An 18,614-nucleotide genomic window follows, 5' to 3' on the forward strand; every position below is an offset into this window, starting at 1 on the left:
TATGTCACCACTGCTGGTAAAGCAGGTTATAAGTTTAAAATGCTTAGCTTAAGAGCTGTTTGGTCAGGATGCAGGGCAACCATACAGACACCACAGCTCATGGACAGGGACATATAAATCACCTCAGAAGAGGATTTTTCTACACCCACCAGCTGTCTTGAGAGAACTCACCTAAGAAGCCTGATCAAGCAAGTGGCCTCCGAATTCATCTACTTGATCAGGCCCCCATATGATTTAAGCATTCAACTGCTTCTCTTTCCCAGTTTGTGAATGGGTCTGGGGCTTAGGAAACAGAGAAGTGCCCAGACACCTTTCTCAAGGCAGTAGTATGCTTGCTCAGGCAGGAGATTGGCCCAGGGTGCCTAGAGTGAGCCAGCAGTTCACACACCCAGAGGAAATTTGGGTCCCAAGTAATTTTAGACACCAACAGAGCTGGGTGGCAATGCAATGGGAGGTTTGCAGATCGCACTGGTGCCTAAAAATGGGACTTACTGTATGTCTGTGCTACACAGTAAATTCAGACTCTGATGCAGTTTGAGCCCAAGTCCACCTCTTTGTCTGCACTCAACTCAGTCTGACTCAGGTCAGCAGGCACTCAGGACCCAGGTCCTGGAACTCTGACAGGCAAGTCAATCTGATCCCAAGTCTTGCTGTGACTCAGGTTCAAACCCCCCTCATTTGGCAGCGTGACTGGAACCTAGGCCACAGAGCTCAGTCAAGGTCTGTGTAGTGTGCTAAGGATACTTGAGCACAGCTCTAAGACCCAGGTCCAGCCGAACTCTGTGGACACTCAAGCACAAGCCTGGAACTATCAGTGTGCAAGCTCAGACCAAGACTTAGACCTGCTCTTAGATGTCTGTGTACCTTTCTGGAGCCCACCCTAGGCTCCAAACCTTTACTATCCCAGAAAATCTGAGGACTTGAGCCACTCTCTCATTACGCAGAAGTCCTGTCTAAGGGTGCTGTGCTCTCCCAACCGGACAGACCTGATGCCATTTGCAGCAATGGCATTTGGTACTTCTGGTCCAGAAAAGCTGGCAACCCTAGGCTTCTGCTAGACATGACAGTTTTCTCTGAGGCTTTCTCCCAGGGGTGCTACATAAAGATGCTTATTTAATGAAGACATTTTTACACCACGGCAAAATTAATGACTTGGAGGGCTGAATGTTGGGCATTGCATTCGAGTGCTTTGCTTCCCCACCAGAGGTGATCTCTGACTAGATGTTGGAGGGGGGAGGCGGGGGAGCAGGGCAACACAACCAACAGGTTCTGGTGGGGCATATGACTGCCCTACACATTGTCTCTGTCTCCATCCTGTGACTCATGTCAGCGGGCAGTCTGCCAAGCAGGCAGGGAGAAGCATGGACTCCAGCAGCAGAAAAGGAGAAGCAGCCTCATGTAGCAGGGGGATGGGGGAGCTCTGCCCTGTTTGTTCCTTCCTAGCCACACTGCATGGACATGTTGATAGTGCCACTGCCAGAGGGGCACTGCTGCCTCCTCGCTGCTGGGTGTTCTGGTGAGAGGTGTCTGGAGAAATCCCAGGTCCTCCCACATTGCGGCTATAGAAGACTAAAAGTGTGCTTTTGCCAACTGTCAATAAGCCTTTGCTGAGGGCTAGGAAGGAAAACTCAGTGGTCTGAGCATTGGCCTGCTAAACTGAGGGTTGTGTGCTCAATCCTTGAGGAGGCCATTTAGGGATGTGGGACAATTAGATTTTGTTTTTAGAAAAGGGATGGTGCTTGGTACTGCCAAGAGGGCAGGGGACTGAACTCGATGACCCCCAAGGTCCCTTCCAGTTCTATGAAATGTGTATCTCCATGTGAATATGTGTGCTTTACTGTCTCCTGCAGGCCTTGCAGGCTTCACTAACCTGGGCCACATGAACATAAGTCATTAGCTATATTACATAAGTGCTCGGGAGCAACTCATTAGCTGTAGAAATTCTACTGGACCACTTTGGAGCTATAAGACAAGCAAGTGAGCTATATTCTAGCAAGTGCACTGGTCAGAACCCCCACCCCAGTCCATTTAAATTTCTTTCTATTTAGAATTAGCATTTTTATTTACGCCCTAGTACTTCCACTGATTGTGCCCATGCAATTGACTTTAAATTGGACAGTAACAGAAAGCTAGCCATGTCAGTCTATTTTCTATCAAAACAAAAAGACAGTCCCGTAGCACTTTAAAGACTAACAAAATCGTTTATTAGGTGGTGAGCTTTTATGGGACAGACCCACTTCTTCAGACCATAGCCATACCAGAACAGACGCATAAGAAGTGGGTCTGTCCCACAAAAGCTCACCACCTAGTAAATGTTTTTGTTAGTCTTTAAAGTGCTACTGGACTGCCTTTTTGTTTTGACAAATTGGACAGTGTGGAGGTGAGGGGCTCCTCTCACATATTTTAAATTATAAGACTGAAGACATAGATTGGGTCATTTTTTTTTTGGGGGGGATACTAATGCCACTAGATACTAGTGTAATATTAGTGTCAATAAAAATTCATTCTACTGTATTTCTCCTGAGAGCAGCAGGAGGGTAGAAGGTGATAAAACTTTGCTTGTGGTACCCTATCACAAATATTGTAAAAGTAAAAAGATTGATGTATTCTGTTCTTTGAAGGCACTTTCTTAGGGAAAGTTAATGATCGAACATGTTATTTCTTATCCCATACACAGAAGGATTTTGGTGTATTCCACTTACAGTGTGGAAACTACTGTGAAACAAACAAAAAAGGCCATTACATAGCATAAGCTCTAGCAGTCCAGTGTTATATCTAAAAGGCAACCAAAGCATCACAGGAAACCCAAGATGCAAAATCACCACCATCAGCAAAACCCTCACAGCTGTGGAAATCACTCATTAACAGAGAGGCAATTTGACCTCAGCTCCGCAAATCATTTGACTGAAATCATGCTGAATGTAATCATTTTCAGGAGAAGGATATTTGTAATAACTCCCGTCTTTTCTCACTACGTGGGTTATTTCTGATCGCTGTTAGGTATTGTGTTGTCATTAGCTTTTAAGAGGGAGTTTGGAACGATTTGATCATCTATTGGAATTAATGTCTGAAATAAAGATTTAATAGTGATTAAAAAAATAAAATAATGTAACTAAATGTCAGTTGATTATCAAAAATGTATTGGTTGAGATAGGGTATCAGTCAAGTTCCTTAGCAATTCAGCCACTGCTGCACCTGACAGGGTGATTAAGCGATGTACCCTTGGAATACTCACATTAATCAGCAATAAGTATTTCCTGGTTGAAAGAGAAAGACAAGGGGTTTTGCCACTTGTGTTTCATTAGCAGTCAATACTGGTTAACACTCAGGAGCCGCGTCTACACATGCATGCTACTTCGAAGTAGCGGCGCCAACTTCGAAATAGCACCCGTCACAGCTACACGTGTTGGGCGCTATTTCGAAGTTAACATCGACGTTAGGTGGCGAGACGTCGAAGTCGCTAACCCCATGAGGGGATGGGAATAGCACCCTACTTCGACGTTCAACGTCGAAGTAGGGAACGTGTAGTCGTTGCACATCCCGCAACATCGAAATTGCGGGGTCCTCCATGGCGGCTATCAGCTGAGGGGTTGAGAGACGCTCTCTCCAGCTCCTGAGCTCAATGGTGGCCGCGTGGAGCGGCCCCTTAAAGCTCCCCGCCCCCTGCCTTCCTGTGCAGGAAGCTGAGAGAGTGTGCAGGCAGCAGCAGTAACACGCGGCTAGCCTGCACGCTCTTCTGCCGCCAGAAAAAAACCCCAGTGCTGTGATGGCTGCCCCCCAGCGCCCCCAGGGGACCCACCCCAAGGGGAGCCAGGGCTCACAGCCCAGCAGCCAGGCGGGGAAGCGGCAGCGGGGCCCCTCCTCGACGGAGGCTGAGCTTCGGGACCTGCTGGGGCTCTGGAGCGAGGAGGAGGTGCTCCAGGTAATGGGGAGCAAGAGGTGGAACGTGGATGCGTTCGCTCGGCTGGCCGAGGGCCTGGCCACCCGGGGTCACCCTGCCCGCACTCCGGATCATGTACGCAGTAAAGTGAAGGAGCTGTGGCAGGGTTACGCCCGGGCCTGGGATGCGGCCAGCCGATCTGGGGCCGCCCCCGTCACTTGCCCCTTTTACAGGGAGCTCAGGGCCATCCTGGGCCCCCGGCACACCTCCTCCCCTCCGGCCACTCTTGACACCTCAGCCGAGGAATCCCAGCAGGCCCTGGAGGCAGAGTCTGCCCCGGAGGCAAGCCCCGCACCCCGGGGTCCCCCCCCAGGAGCCCACCCCCGGGGCACCGGAGGAGGAGGAGGAGCAGGAGGAGAGGGACTCCTCCTCCAGCGACACCGCCCTCCAGATAATGCTGCTGTTCTGGAGCTCCAGCCGGGCGTCCGCCCCCCGTGTGTCCCCCGACCGTGGGAGTGGGCCGTCAGGTGTGTACCCCCGCTGGTGCACACCCCCGGGGTTGAGGGGCGGGGGTAAGAGATATGACCAGGGCCCTCCACATGCCCAGATGGCCATGGCCCCAAGGACAGCAGTGGCATGTCCCTCAGAAGAGTGCATCAGCCCCTGCCCCCCACCAGCACGACACTGCCATGCCCCATCCCCGGGGCTGGGGGGAGCGGAACCTCTAGGGTCCCCCAGGGGTGAGGGGGTGGGACACCCAGCAGCAGCAGCATGTGATGGAGTGGGGGGAGTGCAAATGCGAGACTCAGGCTAGATATGAGAAGCAAGCTGAATAGCTCCCAGTGGCTAAGGATGATCCTGGGGCTACAACTGGCAGGTAACACCTCTGTCCTGAACAAAGAGGAGGGAGGAGCTGAGCTGGGTTTGAATCGGGGGCGGCAGTTAGAGGCTAGGGGAAGGGAGAGCTAGAAGGCAGCCAGCCTGAGGAGGGGGAAAGCTACACCCCAGAGGGGCACCCCTCGGGGTCTTCTCCCCAGGACGGGTTGGAAGGACAGTCTCTGACTGCTGTACTGTCGCTTCTGGGAGAAACTGGGCATCTGTTGCCTAATAAACCTCCTGTCGTACTTGCTGAGTGAGTGAGAGTCACTCCTGCCAGCGGACGAGGTGCAGTGCAGGGGGACCCCAGAACCCCATCACAGCAGCATCTCCCGGGGACGGAGATGGGGAACCTGCAGCAGAGGGGTGGGGGGACAAGGGCCACAGCTCGGGGCCCACACTAACAGCTGTCTCCACTCTTCTTCCCCCACTCCTGTGTTCCGCAGCTGCACCATCGGAAGGACTGGAGAGCGCCGGTGAGGCGTCAGTGGTCCCGGAAAGCCCTCCGGGGCCATCACTCCAGGCCAGCCCCTCGGCAGAGGACCGACCAGCCCCACAGCGGGGAAGACGGCGGACCCAGCACCAGCAGCCGACGGCGACGGACCCCCAGCTGCTGGCCCTCCACCGCTGGCAGCTGGAGGTTGCCGAGCAGTGGCTGCAGGTGGAGGAACGCCGCCTCCAGCTGCAGGAGCGGGTGCTGGCCTGGTGCCAGGAGGCATGGGGGGCCTACATGCGGACCCTCAACCGCAGCGCGGACTCCCTGGGCCCCCAGGCCACGCTGGCCACCGCAGCGCCCGCCCTGCCTGCTCCACCTGCTGCTCCACCCGCTGCTTCAGCCGCTGCGCCGTCTGCCGTCGCACCGCCACCCGCCACCGAGGGCCATTCCACCGAGGGGGACCTGGGGCCAGCTGACACTCGCCGGCCGTATCTCCCGGTCCGCCCGGCCCCCATCCAGCCCTGGCCAGGGCTGCGGCCGAGGTGGGGATCCCGGCCACCCACCCCCAGCGCTGGACTGTAGGGGCATGGGGCCCAGGACGTGCCCCGCCCCCCTTTGTATATATTACCCCCAGTTTATTGTTATTTTGTTGTAAATAGTTTGTATATTTGACCCGTTACTATGCTGATGCTTACCCCCCCATGTAAATAGTTTTCTCCTTCCTTGTCTTCCCCTTTCATGTTATCCCTATTTTTATAATGTATATATATTTATCAGTTAGATTTCCCCTGTACATAGTTAGTTTGTGTTGTTCATAATATTAATAATAGTAATAATAATAATAATAAGAGTTCTAGTAAAGATGTTTGAGTTGACAAACAACTGTCTGCTTTTATTTTTACAAGAAAAGTGGGGGGGTGCTCTTGGGTGCTCTGTGGTGTGGGCGTAGGGGTAGGGAGTGTTGTGGAGGATGGGGTGGGGGTGCAGTGGGGGGCCTGCCAGCGTTCACCCTGCGGCCTCATCGAACTGGGCCCGCAGGGCCTCCCGGACCCAGGTCCCTTCGGGGTCCACCTGGCGACTGGGGGCAGCGGGTGGCTGCACATCGGCCCTGCCGGCCTCCACAGCCCAGCCGTGAAAGAATGCCTCCCCCTTGCTCTCCACCAGGGTGTGGAGGCCACTGCACGCACCCACAATCTGGGGGATGTTGGTGGGGCCCGCATCAAGGCAGGTGAGGAGACACCTCCAGCGCCCTTTGAGGCGCCCAAATGTGTGCTCCACCACCTGGCGCGCGTGGTTCAGGCACTGGTTGAAGCGCTCCTGGCTGGCAGACAGATGGCCCGTGTAAGGGTGCATGAGCCAGGGCCGGAGGGGGTACGCCACGTCTGCGATGACACAGAGGGGCATGGTGGTGTCCCCTATAGGGATCTCCCGCTGGGGGATGTAGGTCCCCGCCTCCAGCCGGCGGCACAGGCCCGAGTTCCGGAATACCCAGGTGTCGTGGGTGCTGCCAGGCTAGCCCACATAAATGTCCAGGAAACGACCCCGGCTGTCCACCAAGGCCTGGAGGACCACTGAGTGGTAGCCCTTCCAGTTTATGTAGCGTCCTCCACTGTGTTCCGGGGAGCGGATGGGGATGTGAGTCCCATCCAGAGGCCCGAAGCAATTGGGGAATCCCAGGGTGGCAAAGCCCGCGATGGCAGCATCCGGGTCCCCAAGCCTCACGAGCCTGTGGAGGAGCAGAGCGTTGATGGCACGGATGACCTGCAGGGGAAGCACATGGGAGAGCACCAATGAGGGGTGTGCAGGGTGTGTGTGGCCCTCCCCTGTCAGGGCCCCCTCCCCTCCCCTCCCCTCCCCTGCCAGGGCTGCCGCCCCCCTGCCTCCCGCCGTGGGTCCTCTTACCTCCATGAGGACAGCCCCGACGGTGGCCTTGCTGATGCCAAACTGCTGGCCCACGGATCGGTAGCTGTCTGGAGTGGCCAGCTTCCAGACAGCAATGCCGACCCGTTTCTCGACGCTGAGGGCATGCCGCATGGCAGTGTCCTGGTGCCTCAGTGCAGGGGTGAGCCGCTGGCATAGCTCCAGAAATGTCTGCCGGCTCATACGAAAGTTCTGGAGCCAGCGGTTGTCGTCCCACTCTCCGAGCACCAGCCACTCCCACCAGCATGTGCGGCGGGGGGGCTGCGGGGTGCTGCAGGGTTGGAGGTTGAGTCCTCCTCCCCTGCGGGCAGCTCCTCCTCTGTGGCAAGGAGGTGCTCAGCTGCCTCCTGCATGGCATCGAGCAGGGCGAGCACTGCTCCTGCAGGGGCGGCTGTGTGGACCTCTGGCTGCTACTGCTGCTGCTGGGGGTCCATGACTGTGTCGCTCGAGGTGTGCGTGCCTATGGCTCTGGGAGGGGTCCTTTAAGGGAGCGGCTAGCTGTTGCCCTGGAAGCGCTAGTCCGCCCTGTGACCCTGTCTGCAGCTGTTCCTGGCACCCTTATTTCGATGTGTGCTACTTTGGCGTGTAGACGTTCCCTCGCAGCGCCTATTTCGATGTGGTGCTGCGCAACGTCGACGTTCAACGTCGACGTTGCCAGCCCTGGAGGACGTGTAGACGTTATTCATCAAAATAGCCTATTTCGATGTCGCTACATCGAAATAAGCTACTTCGATGTAGCGTTCACATGTAGACGTAGCTAGGATGTGCAGGTTGTAAAGCTGGCAGAACTGCTTAGCTCTGGACACACAAAGGCAATTAGGCATTGCAACACTTAATTTCTAGGCATCTGGTCACCTGGTGAAATACGCAAATCATGGATTAGGTGCCTACGCTCTCTGCACAGCCTATGGTGAAACATAGACACCTCAGGATAGACTCCACAAAAGCCAGTATGCTAGGTGGGTTGCTGCCTAAAGTAACCAATAGCAGATGCCAGTGGGAGGCAGGTGTCCTAACGTCTGTCTCTCAGTTTAGGTGCTGAAGACCGGGTCTCCAATCCTTCTTCCAGATTTAGGCACCAACGCTTTTTCTTACAAGACTGGTAACAACCTGCACATAAATCCCCATAAAACAGAGAGAAAAGGCAGTTTTCCTTTAGCCCAGTGGTTAGGGCACTCGTGGGAGACCCCAGCTCAATTCCCCTCTTTGCTTGATGCAGAGAAGGGAGTTGAACAAAGGTCTTTTGTCAGTTAACTGCTCCACCTACTGGAATCCTCCTCACATTCCATGGCCTACCCATGTTTTACAAAGTGGGACAGCTTCACCAAGAGAGACTGAGAGCGCCCTGCATCAGGATATCCCATAGGCTAGTGGGTAGGGCGCTAAGGTGGCCTTCTATTCCTCAGGCAGAGGGATGAATTGATGGGACGGGGAATGAGGGGTGTCTTCTGCATCCCTGGAACAAAGTTTAATCACTGGGCTAAAGGGAAGGCTCCTTTTTCTGGTCTTTTAGGGAAGGCTAACTGCTCGGCTCATGCCCCGCAGGTGAGCTAGGCAGGGGAATACCACTCTCCACTTTGTATGAGGATTGTGCTGAGGGTTAGGTGTGGGATAAACAACTGGGTACCTAACGGGGACAGAGGTGCCAGTGCCCAGAGGCAAAAATTTAGGCATCTAGTGAACATTTACAGTGAAAATTTCAGCACTGAATGAGTTTAGGCACTTACAGGGTTAGGGGGCAACAGGACAGAAGTTTTGTGGACTGCAGTGGTGCTTAAATAGCTTGTGGAGGTGGGCCTTGGTTCCTAATGCTGCTGTTACATTTTCAGAAAACTTTCAGAGAAAAGTGGCCTTGTAGCTAAAGCACAGGTCTGGGAATCAGATCAGTTTATCATTGTAAACTTGACCAGATTTCTTGTGTGACGCTGAGAAGGTAATTTCCTTTGTGTGCCTCAGTGTCCCCACTTGAAAATGCAGCATTTCCCTCCCTTGGTGTAGTGTGAGAATTACTTCATCAATATTTTCAAGGCTGAGACCTTCCGATGGAAGCAAAGTATTTCAGTGCAACATTTCTGAAGCTCATTGACAACATTTCAAAGAAAGCACATTCTCCGCTTACGCTTCTGCATAAAATATGCTTTCTTGGCTTGACTCTGTTTCATTGCTGCTGTGACTTTTGCTGCCTCTATTAACAGAAGGGACAGGTCAGCCTGAAGGGCCTGCGTGTGATGCTTGCACACACAGTTAGGTGGTCATAACATAAACATAATTTAAAGTAATAGGAAAGGAATATTTGTATCAATCTCTTGTCTCAAGTAGCTTGATATTGAGCCTGTTCAGTGCTTGTCCATGTGAGGCAGGATGGAATTCTGTGGTACAGTACATCCAAAGGGTTATAGCTGTCTTGCAGGTTCTTTCTGCTTGAGAAGGAGTAAGACAATATTCTACCATGCCGTGAGGTTTCATTTTCAAACATCTGCCAGGCCACACAGCTAACAGAGCCAGACAGTTCCATCTGTAGTGGACACATTATCATTCAAGCACTTCCCAAAATAACACTGAGTGAACATACCTTTATGATGCACTCAAACACTTGAAGTGGAAAGGAACCGTCAAAGAATCACACTGCAGACCCTGTCCAGTACGATGTGTTCCTCTTTGTGGAAAGGCTTGGGACAGAGGAAAAGAACAGCTCACCAAAATTTCCAGTCATTCTTTCTTAGAGTCAGTAAGGTGACGGGTGACCATCTGCCCCATTTTAGCTGGGACTGCCGGGTTTTTAAGCTCCCTAGAGAGCATGCCAACTTTTTTTTAAAAAACAGGCTATTTGTCTCGTACTTTGCAAAGCAGGGACCTGAATTTTAAGGAGAGAGCGTCTTAAGTAACAGGGGCTGTCTGTGTAAAGAGCCATGTGCAGGAGGCATGTAGGCCTATTGCATCTGATGAAGCGGGTCTTTGCCCACGAAACTTATGCGCCAGAATAGCTGTTAGTCTATAAGGTGCCACAGGATTTCTCATTGTTTTTTAACACACTGTTAGCAGCATCCCCAGGGACAATGGGTGGGGGATGGAGGGGCAGAGGCAGGCTGTGTGGTTGCTGTGCACTCTGCTCACGCTGCCGGAGAAAGACAGAGGAGGCTGTGTCTGAGGCTGCATCTACACTATGGGATAAATTCGAACGTCAGGGCTTTAGCTCGATATTAAAACTTGACTGTCTTCACATGTAATACTGTTCACTCGATTTATTGAGCCATAATGCCAATTACAGAATGCCAATATTTCAGGACAGGTATAGTGTTTATTTCGAATTTAAAATCTCTCATCAAGGCTAGTGTGGAAGCACCATGTCCTTTATTCGAATTTGTTAGCCCCCAGAAGTGTCCCGTGCGTATGCCACAAAGCTATGTGGTGACCCTCCAAGTATGGCAGCTTCATTGTGCACTGCTGTCAGGTGCGCAGGAAGGAGGTCAAGGTAAACCCGCAAAGTTTTGATTCATTTTGAATTTTAATTAAAATTTGAATTGGAATTTAGCAGCCCAGCCTCGCAAATAAAAAGGGTGTCCAGTATGAAAAAATCCCTTTGCCCATCACGTTGCACCGCATTGGTAGCCATCGCACGGCATTGGTAGCAATTATCGGTAGTCCTGTACTGCAATCATGAGCATTCAGGGTGGTGATCTGACTAGCACTTCTCAGGCTCGCAAGAGAGCCCCAGCTTGGACCCACCAGGAGATTCTGAATCTCATTGCTATTTGGGGAGACCGATCGGTGGCAAAGAGACTTTGGGTGGCCAAGAGAAATGCGGCCATGTATGATCATACGGCACACGACATGACCACCCGAGGTTCCTCCTGGGACTCTATGAAGTGCCAAGTGAAGGTTAAAGAGCTTCATCAGGCCTATCAAAAAGACCGGGAAGCCAACCAGCAATCAGGGGCAGCTTCACGGACCTGTCGCTATTATCAACAGCTCCACATGATTACGGGGAGCAACCCTAGCATGGAGCCTGGGCTGAATTACGACACTTGGAGAGGCCCAGATGTAGAGTTCAGGGTGAACCTGGAGTAGCAGGATGCCCCGGAGGAAGAGGGCAACAGAGAAGAGGAATGGAGCAATGGGCATTCAGACAGAGGAAGTTGTTTCAGACAACCTGGAGGTCTTCACCATTGACCTGGAACCAGTTCTCCTCCATGGTGTTCCCCCCAGTGCCGGTCACCTCCACACTGGTCCCTGAGCCCTCTGGAGCAAGCAGTTCAGGTGAATCTTTATTCCACATGCTGGAAGTGGGTTGAAGGTGGGTATAACTATAGGGTTTTGCATAGGTACAGGTTTGCTTGCTGTGCTTCTGTGACCCTGAGAACAACATGTTAATGCTTCTTGGGATGAAGTGCTTCGCCTTTTTGGAGATTTCCTCAAAGGCCTCATGCAGGCACTCTTGCATGTTTTTCACAAGATTCTTGGGCAGGACTGACTTTTTTTGGCTTCCATGGTAGCACACCTTGCCACGCCAGGCAACCAGATAATAATCTGGTGTCATGGCACCACACAGCATTTTAGCAAATTTTCCAGGCTTTTCGTCACAGAGCTGGAGTAGCTGTTCTTTCTCCAGATCTGTTAGTTTTAGGAGGGTGATGTCTTCTTTGGCAACCTGCGGAAGCACAGCAATTTGCACCTGTGTTTTTTAAAAAAAAAAACAAAACACGTGATTCCTGCCCCTTACATTGGCCTTCCACAGCCAGTGGGTGCTCTGTTCCCCACCCCACAATGTGGTTTGCAGGCTCTGGGCAGGGCGGTTCCCCCTGCATGTCCATTTCCAACCAGCATTTCTTTTCATTTTTCATGACACCCCCCCGCTGCGCCATGCTGCTGCTGGGCTCTGCTGGGCGTTTCCCATCCCATGTCCCTTTCCAAGCACCATTTGTTTTCAGTTCTCAGGAATCCCCCTGCGCCATGCAGGGGATTCCTCTGCTGTGCTTTTCCCCTCCCATGTCCCTTTACATCCAGCCTTTCTTTGGATATTTTCTTTTCTTTGCATTACTTTTAATCATGCATTGAAGCCCCACATGCAGCCGTCCATTTGTCACTGCCACAGGACACCTGGCAGCTGCCCCTGTTTTGCAGACCTTCGCATTCCCACAAAAAGAGGACAATTGCTTATAACTTACCATGTCCACAAAGCAATGTGCTGGACAAGCGATGGCAAGTGAGGTATTGTGAAATACACTTTTACCATCCCATCGTTAATAACCCATATGTCCTTCAAAAGTATACTTTCAGTGATAGTACACAGAAAGATCCATTCATTGCACTTCAAAGCACATTATGTCAATTGTATCTTAGTTCTGACCTTCATTTTCCAGACTCAGCACCCAGTGTTGCAGAGAAAACCAGGAGAGGCAGGAAATGCAAACAAGATCTGATCCTGCAGCACATGGAAAATACTCAGGCAGGCCACCTTAAAGACCAACAATATTATTTATTGGATAATGAGCTTTTGTAGACAGGCACACTTCTTGGAAGAGGTGGGCCACAGGCAGCGACTAGGAAACAAAGAGGCACCATGTGGCCTGGGCATCTCTGGAGTGGAGAGGGGCAGCTGGCTCTAGTGGTTGGAAGGGAGGTCAAGTCACTGTTTGGGAGAGAGAAACCCATGATGGTAGGCTTCAGTGGGAGGCAGCATCAAGGCAATCGGAGAGGATAGCAAAGCTTTCAGTGCTGTACCTCTGATGGGCACTTATACTTCACAAGCTCCGAAAACCCTGTTTTCAAAGTGGGGTGTCAGAATGTAGGTCTGTTGTGTACAGACTGGTGGCATGTTGGGAGGTTTGGCAATGGGCTTGGCATAGTGGGCATGGCTATTAGAGGGTCTGCTGTGCTGTATTGAAAACAGAGAGGGATTGAAAGCTATCAGGTATGGAATAATACATTGTTTTGCTTTGAAAGCTAAGGGTTTATCTGTTGCAAATCCTCTGGCTCCAGTGAAATTAAATGGTCGGGGGGCAGAGGAGCCAGACTAATAGGTTCCATTCTTTTTTATACAAAAATACCAAGCGGCTTACATTGTTCCAGAACCCAGCCCCAGGGCTCCTCCCCACTTCCAGCCTCCCGTCCTGACTCCTACGCTCCTGCAGATATACCCAGCCCTGACTTCCAGCAGCTCACTCACAAACCCCAGAACTCCCCCTCTTGCCCCCATCCTCCTGCACCTCTGTCTCTCTCACACACACACGACCAGCCCACCCTCTGAAGGACAGCAAGATTAGGACAAGGCAGGCTCTTTTATAGAGCATTAACCAATCAGTTGTAGGTATTTATTTTTAGTTTTTACATATCTTGTTATAATAATGCAGTGTGTCTTTTAAAAGGGTGCGCAGTCAACTTAACATTACATTGAATGTTTGTACTGCACAGTTCTCGTGGATTGCCACTGAACTCACTTAATTCCAAGCAATTTACCAGGTGTCCCATCTTTCACAAAGGGGAAGATCATAGAATGCTAGGACTGGAAGGGACCTTGAGAGGTCATCGAGTCCAGCCCCCTGCCCTCATGGCAGGACCAAGTACTGTCTAGACCATCCCTGATAGACATTGATCTAACCTGATCTTAAATATCTTCAGAGATGGAGATTCCACAACCTCCCTAGGTAATTTATTCCAGTGTTTGACCACCCTGACAGTTAGGAACTCTTCCTAATGTCCAACCTAAACCTCCCTTCCTGCAGTTTAAGCCCATTGGTTCTTGTTCTATCCTCAGAGGCCAAGAAGAACAAGTTACTCCTTCCTCCTTATGACACCCTTTTAGATACCTGAAAACTGCTATCATGTCCTCCCTTAATCTTCTTTTTTCCAAACTAAACAAGCCCAATTCTTTCAGGCTTTCTTCATAGGTCATGTTCTCTAGACCTTTGATCATTCTTGTTGCTCTTTTCTGGACCCTTTCCAATTTCTCCACATCTTTCTTGAACTGCGGTGCCCAGCACTGGACGCAATACCCCAGCTGAGGCCTAACAAGCGCAGAGTAGAGCGGAAGAATGACTTCTTGTGTCTTGTTCACAACACGTGTTAATGCATCCCAGAATCATGTTTCTTTTTTTGCAACAGCATCACACTGTTGACTCATATTTAACTTGTGGTCCACTATAGCCCCTAGATCCCTTTCTGCCGTACTCCTTCCTAGCCAGTCGTTTCCCATTCTCTGTGTGTGAAGCTGATTGTTCCTTCCTAAGTGGAGCACTTTGCCTTTGTCTTTCTTAAACTTCATCCTGTTTCCTTCAGACCATTTCTCCAATTTAGACGATCACTCTATTAATGCAATCTCTTTCCAGAGCTCACAAGCAGGCTAAAGTCTCCTTGAGTGACTCCATGAACATGTTGCTCTTTGTATTTTCCAAACACCTCTAAGCCCCCTCTTTCTCTGAACACAAGTAATCTGCAGTCCTGATTGGTCCACCTAAAATGGCCTCTCAGAAAACAACTTTCTGCTGCTGGATAACCGATAGTCCCACAGCTCCTGGGGTTTTGCTTTTTTTGTTCTTAGCTCCACAACAGACTCAGCCCTGGATAAGCTCAGACCCATTCAGAACCCCAGTTCATTGGCTGAGACATATGGCTGAACTCATTAGTATTGCTTGAGCCTAATAGCACCTCTTGAAAAACTAACCTTGGGGCATTTAACTCAAACTCCCTGGATCAGAGAACATCCCTGGTGAGTCTCATAAAAACCATTACTATGAAAGAATATAATTGCAGGGGGACAGACTCACCACATAGCAATTTCTTTCATTCTGAGTGGCATTTTCTTTTACACCTTGCAGGAGTTCTGCAGAGAAAAAAAAGGAAAAATAATTGGGAGAATGATGCCATTTCCTCCTTTGTCAGGCTGTACAAAGAGGGCTAGAGAGATTCTGTCAAGAATGTTTTCTGCTCCCTTTTTACATTAGAAATCCAGATTTTGTCATCCATGAAATGCCACTGTGGTGACGAGAGAACTAGTGAAATGACAACATCACAAAAACTACAGACTGAAAGCAGAGCAACTACACCTGTGCATTTATAAGGAGGAGGGTGCAACAGGGGTGGCTTCCCGATTCTTACTGCAAATGTAAGGCAATCAGCTAGTTATATCTTAAGTGTCTGTACACAAAGGTAAAAAGCCTGGGAAACAAGCAAGAAGAATTGGAAGTCCTGGCGCAGCAAAGAAACTATGATGTGATTGGAATAAAAGAAACTAGGTGGGGTAACTCACATGACCAGAGCACTGTCATGGATGGTTATAACTTGCTCAGGAAGGACAGATGGGAGAAAAAGAGGAGGAGCTGTACTGTATGTAAAAGAGATACATGACTGCTCAGAGCTCCAGTGTGAAACTAGAGAAAAGCCTGCTGAGAGCAACAAGGGTGATCTCATGGTAGGTGTCTGCAATGGACCACCAGGATGAGGCTTTCTTCAGTCAATGAACAGAAGGTTCCAGATCACAGGTCCTGGTTCTCAGGGGGGCTTCAGTTACTCTCACATCTGCTGGGACAGCAAGACAGCAGCTCGCAGCCAATCCAGGAAGTTTTTGGAGAGTGTTGGGAACAACTTCCTGGTGCAAGTTCTGGAGGAATCAACCAGAGTCCAGGCTCCTCAGGCTCGGAAACAGGAAAGAATTGATAGGGGAAGTAGAAGTAAGTGGCAACCTCTGCAGGAGTGACCAAGAGATAACAAAGCTCAGGATCCTGACAAAAGGAAGAAAGGAGAGAAGCAGAACATGGACTCTGGACGTCAGAAAAGTAAACTTCAGTTTCCTCAAGGAACTGAGGGGCAGGATAACCTGGGAGGGTAATATGAAGGGAAAAGAAGTCCAGGGAACCAGATGTATTTTAAAGAAATCTTATTGCGGGGGAGGAGCATGATATGCAGAAACAATAGCATATATTGTAAGCAACCAGCTTGACGTAACAGAGAAATCTTCTGTGAGCTTAAACACAAAAAGGAAATTTGTTTTTACTTCTCTCTAAGTGTGTTATTTTATGTTTTTCAACTGGTCTCTGCATGTCATAATTTTTAATTCACTTTTATGCATGCATAAATTTAAATATTTCAGTAGTGAATTCTTAAATGCCTAATCTGTTGTGACGGGAGTAATTATCCCTATGGTAACACATATAGGCTACGTCTACACGTGAAGCCTACATCGAAGTAGCCTATTTCGATGTGGCGACATCGAAATAGGCTATTTCGATGAATAACGTCTACACGTCCTCCAGGGCTGGCAACGTCGATGTTCAACATCGACGTTGCACGGCATCACATCGAAATAGGCGCTGCGAGGGAACGTCTACATGCCACAGTAGCACACATCGAAATAAGGGTGCCAGGCACAGCTGCAGACAGGGTCACAGGGCGGACTCAACAGCCAGCCGCTCCCTTAAAGGGCCCCTCCCAGACACACTTGCACTAAACAGCACAAGATCCACAGAGCCGACAACGAGTTGCAGACCCTGTGCATGCAGCATGAATCCCCCGCTGCAGCAGCAGCAGCCAGAAGCCCTGGGCTAAAGGCTGCTGCACACGGTGACCATAGAGCCCCGCACAGGCTGGAGAGACAGCGTCTCTCAACCCCCCAGCTGATGGCTGCCATGGAGGACCCCACAATTTCGACGTTGCGGGACGCAGATTGTCTACACGGTCCCTACTTCGACGTTGAACGTCGAAGTAGGGCGCTATTCCGATCCCCTCATGAGGTTAGCGACTTCGACGTCTCGCCGCCTAACGTCGAAGTTAACTTCGAAATAGCGCCCGACGCGTGTAGCCGCGACGGGTGCTATTTCGAAGTTAGTGCCGCTACTTCGAAGTAGCGTGCACGTGTAGACACAGCCATATAGATAGATGGATTTTTGGTTTCTGCTGATGGTGCGCAGCCACATATTACCTCGATACAGTGTAGTACCCAGAGGCACTGAAACCTCATACTAGGGTGAGTGAAATCTCAACTCTACAGCCTCAACTGAGTGCCACTTGGTCTTTAGCTCATGCAGTAGAGCACAGGCCTTTAGCCCCTACACTTGCAGGTTCAATCCCTGGTGCTGGCAACCTGGGTCTGTAGGTGTCACAATAGTAATCCCTCAAAATGCATGAGTTTGAGTTGTGCTTAACTTGCATTTACATAAGTTAAGTGTGATTCAAAATCCTCCTCCCTTGGCCCTGCACAGCCCTGGTTCAACCCCCACCCAGCCCAAGTTCAAACCCACCCTGTCTCATCCTCCATCCTGTGCAAGGCTCTGGATCACCCCTTGCTGCCTGTGTGCAGCTCTGGCTCAACCACCTGCAGGGCCATGCAGCCCTGGTTCAACTCCAGCCCCCTGCAGCCTTAACCCCACTGCCCCAGCTCCACCACCAGGCTTAACCCAGGCTAAGATATGGAGGGCGGGGGCCACTTCAGCAGCCACAGACTACATAATGCCCCCTGCACTCCACCAAAAATATTTTCGGGAGCTTGCTGTCCATTGCAGACACCTGTTAGATTTATATTTTGGTTATAAAATCTTTTTGCTAATATCTGCTACCTGTTTTCATGCCTGGACCCTCTCAGAAACAGGGGAGGTCTAGTTGAGATTCCTGTTTGTGTTATAAGTTCTGTTTGTGTTATTTCACTGACATCAACCATGTTGGCATTATCTGTGTAGTTTAGCAGAAAGTCAAAAATTCTTTTTTCCTAGACTTTTCTATCTTCTTTCTTCAAACTCTGAGGGTCCCTGCATTATTTCTGAGGATCAGCATATTTTCAGGGGTCAGGAGGGGAATGAGGAAAATGCAGTGTAGGAAAATGATGTCAAAGACCACTGAGCATACCCAGAATGCTACAGGGATGAGGGAACTGTGGGCTATGTTCCCACAATGCACTACTGCAACAGTCGACGTTAGCCAGTTTGAGTGTGGCAGCAATGACTCGACTTTGTGAGGAGCATGTGGGAAGTGAGGATGGTCAAATCTGAATTTATAATTTCCAGGATTACAAAATCAATATTAATGAATTTGACTGTATCTCATATTGTAGGCGCAGCTTTTGTCAACTGGTTAGTGTAGCTTTTCACCACAGTCAAAGACTCCCCCTTTTTTAACTTTCATTTACAGCTTTAGCCATCTGTGGAGGATTATGCTATTGTTCTTGATCTGATCTGAGCATAAATTTATCCATTATTCTCCCAAGAGTACAGAGTGGCTCACTGGATAGACAGACATTCTGTCTCTGGATTATGAAAGCATAGTCAGTGCAAACAAGATGGGAATTTCTCATCCAACTCTCCTTCAACCCTTTCCAACTCATGTTCTGTTAAAGTTACACTGAGACATGCTCAGCAATTGCTTCAGGTTTATGCTGCAAAAAAGACAACCCAGATTCAATTCACATTATACAGCATCTCAATTTATAAAAAGCCATGCTTATGTTACACATTTACAGCTAACCTGTTCAGCAGTTAGAATAGCTTGTGTTCTCATGCAAATTCTGTGGCACCTCTC

The sequence above is a fragment of the Carettochelys insculpta genome, chromosome 2 (genome assembly GCF_033958435.1).
Source record: "Carettochelys insculpta isolate YL-2023 chromosome 2, ASM3395843v1, whole genome shotgun sequence".
Lineage (NCBI taxonomy): Eukaryota > Metazoa > Chordata > Testudines > Carettochelyidae > Carettochelys > Carettochelys insculpta.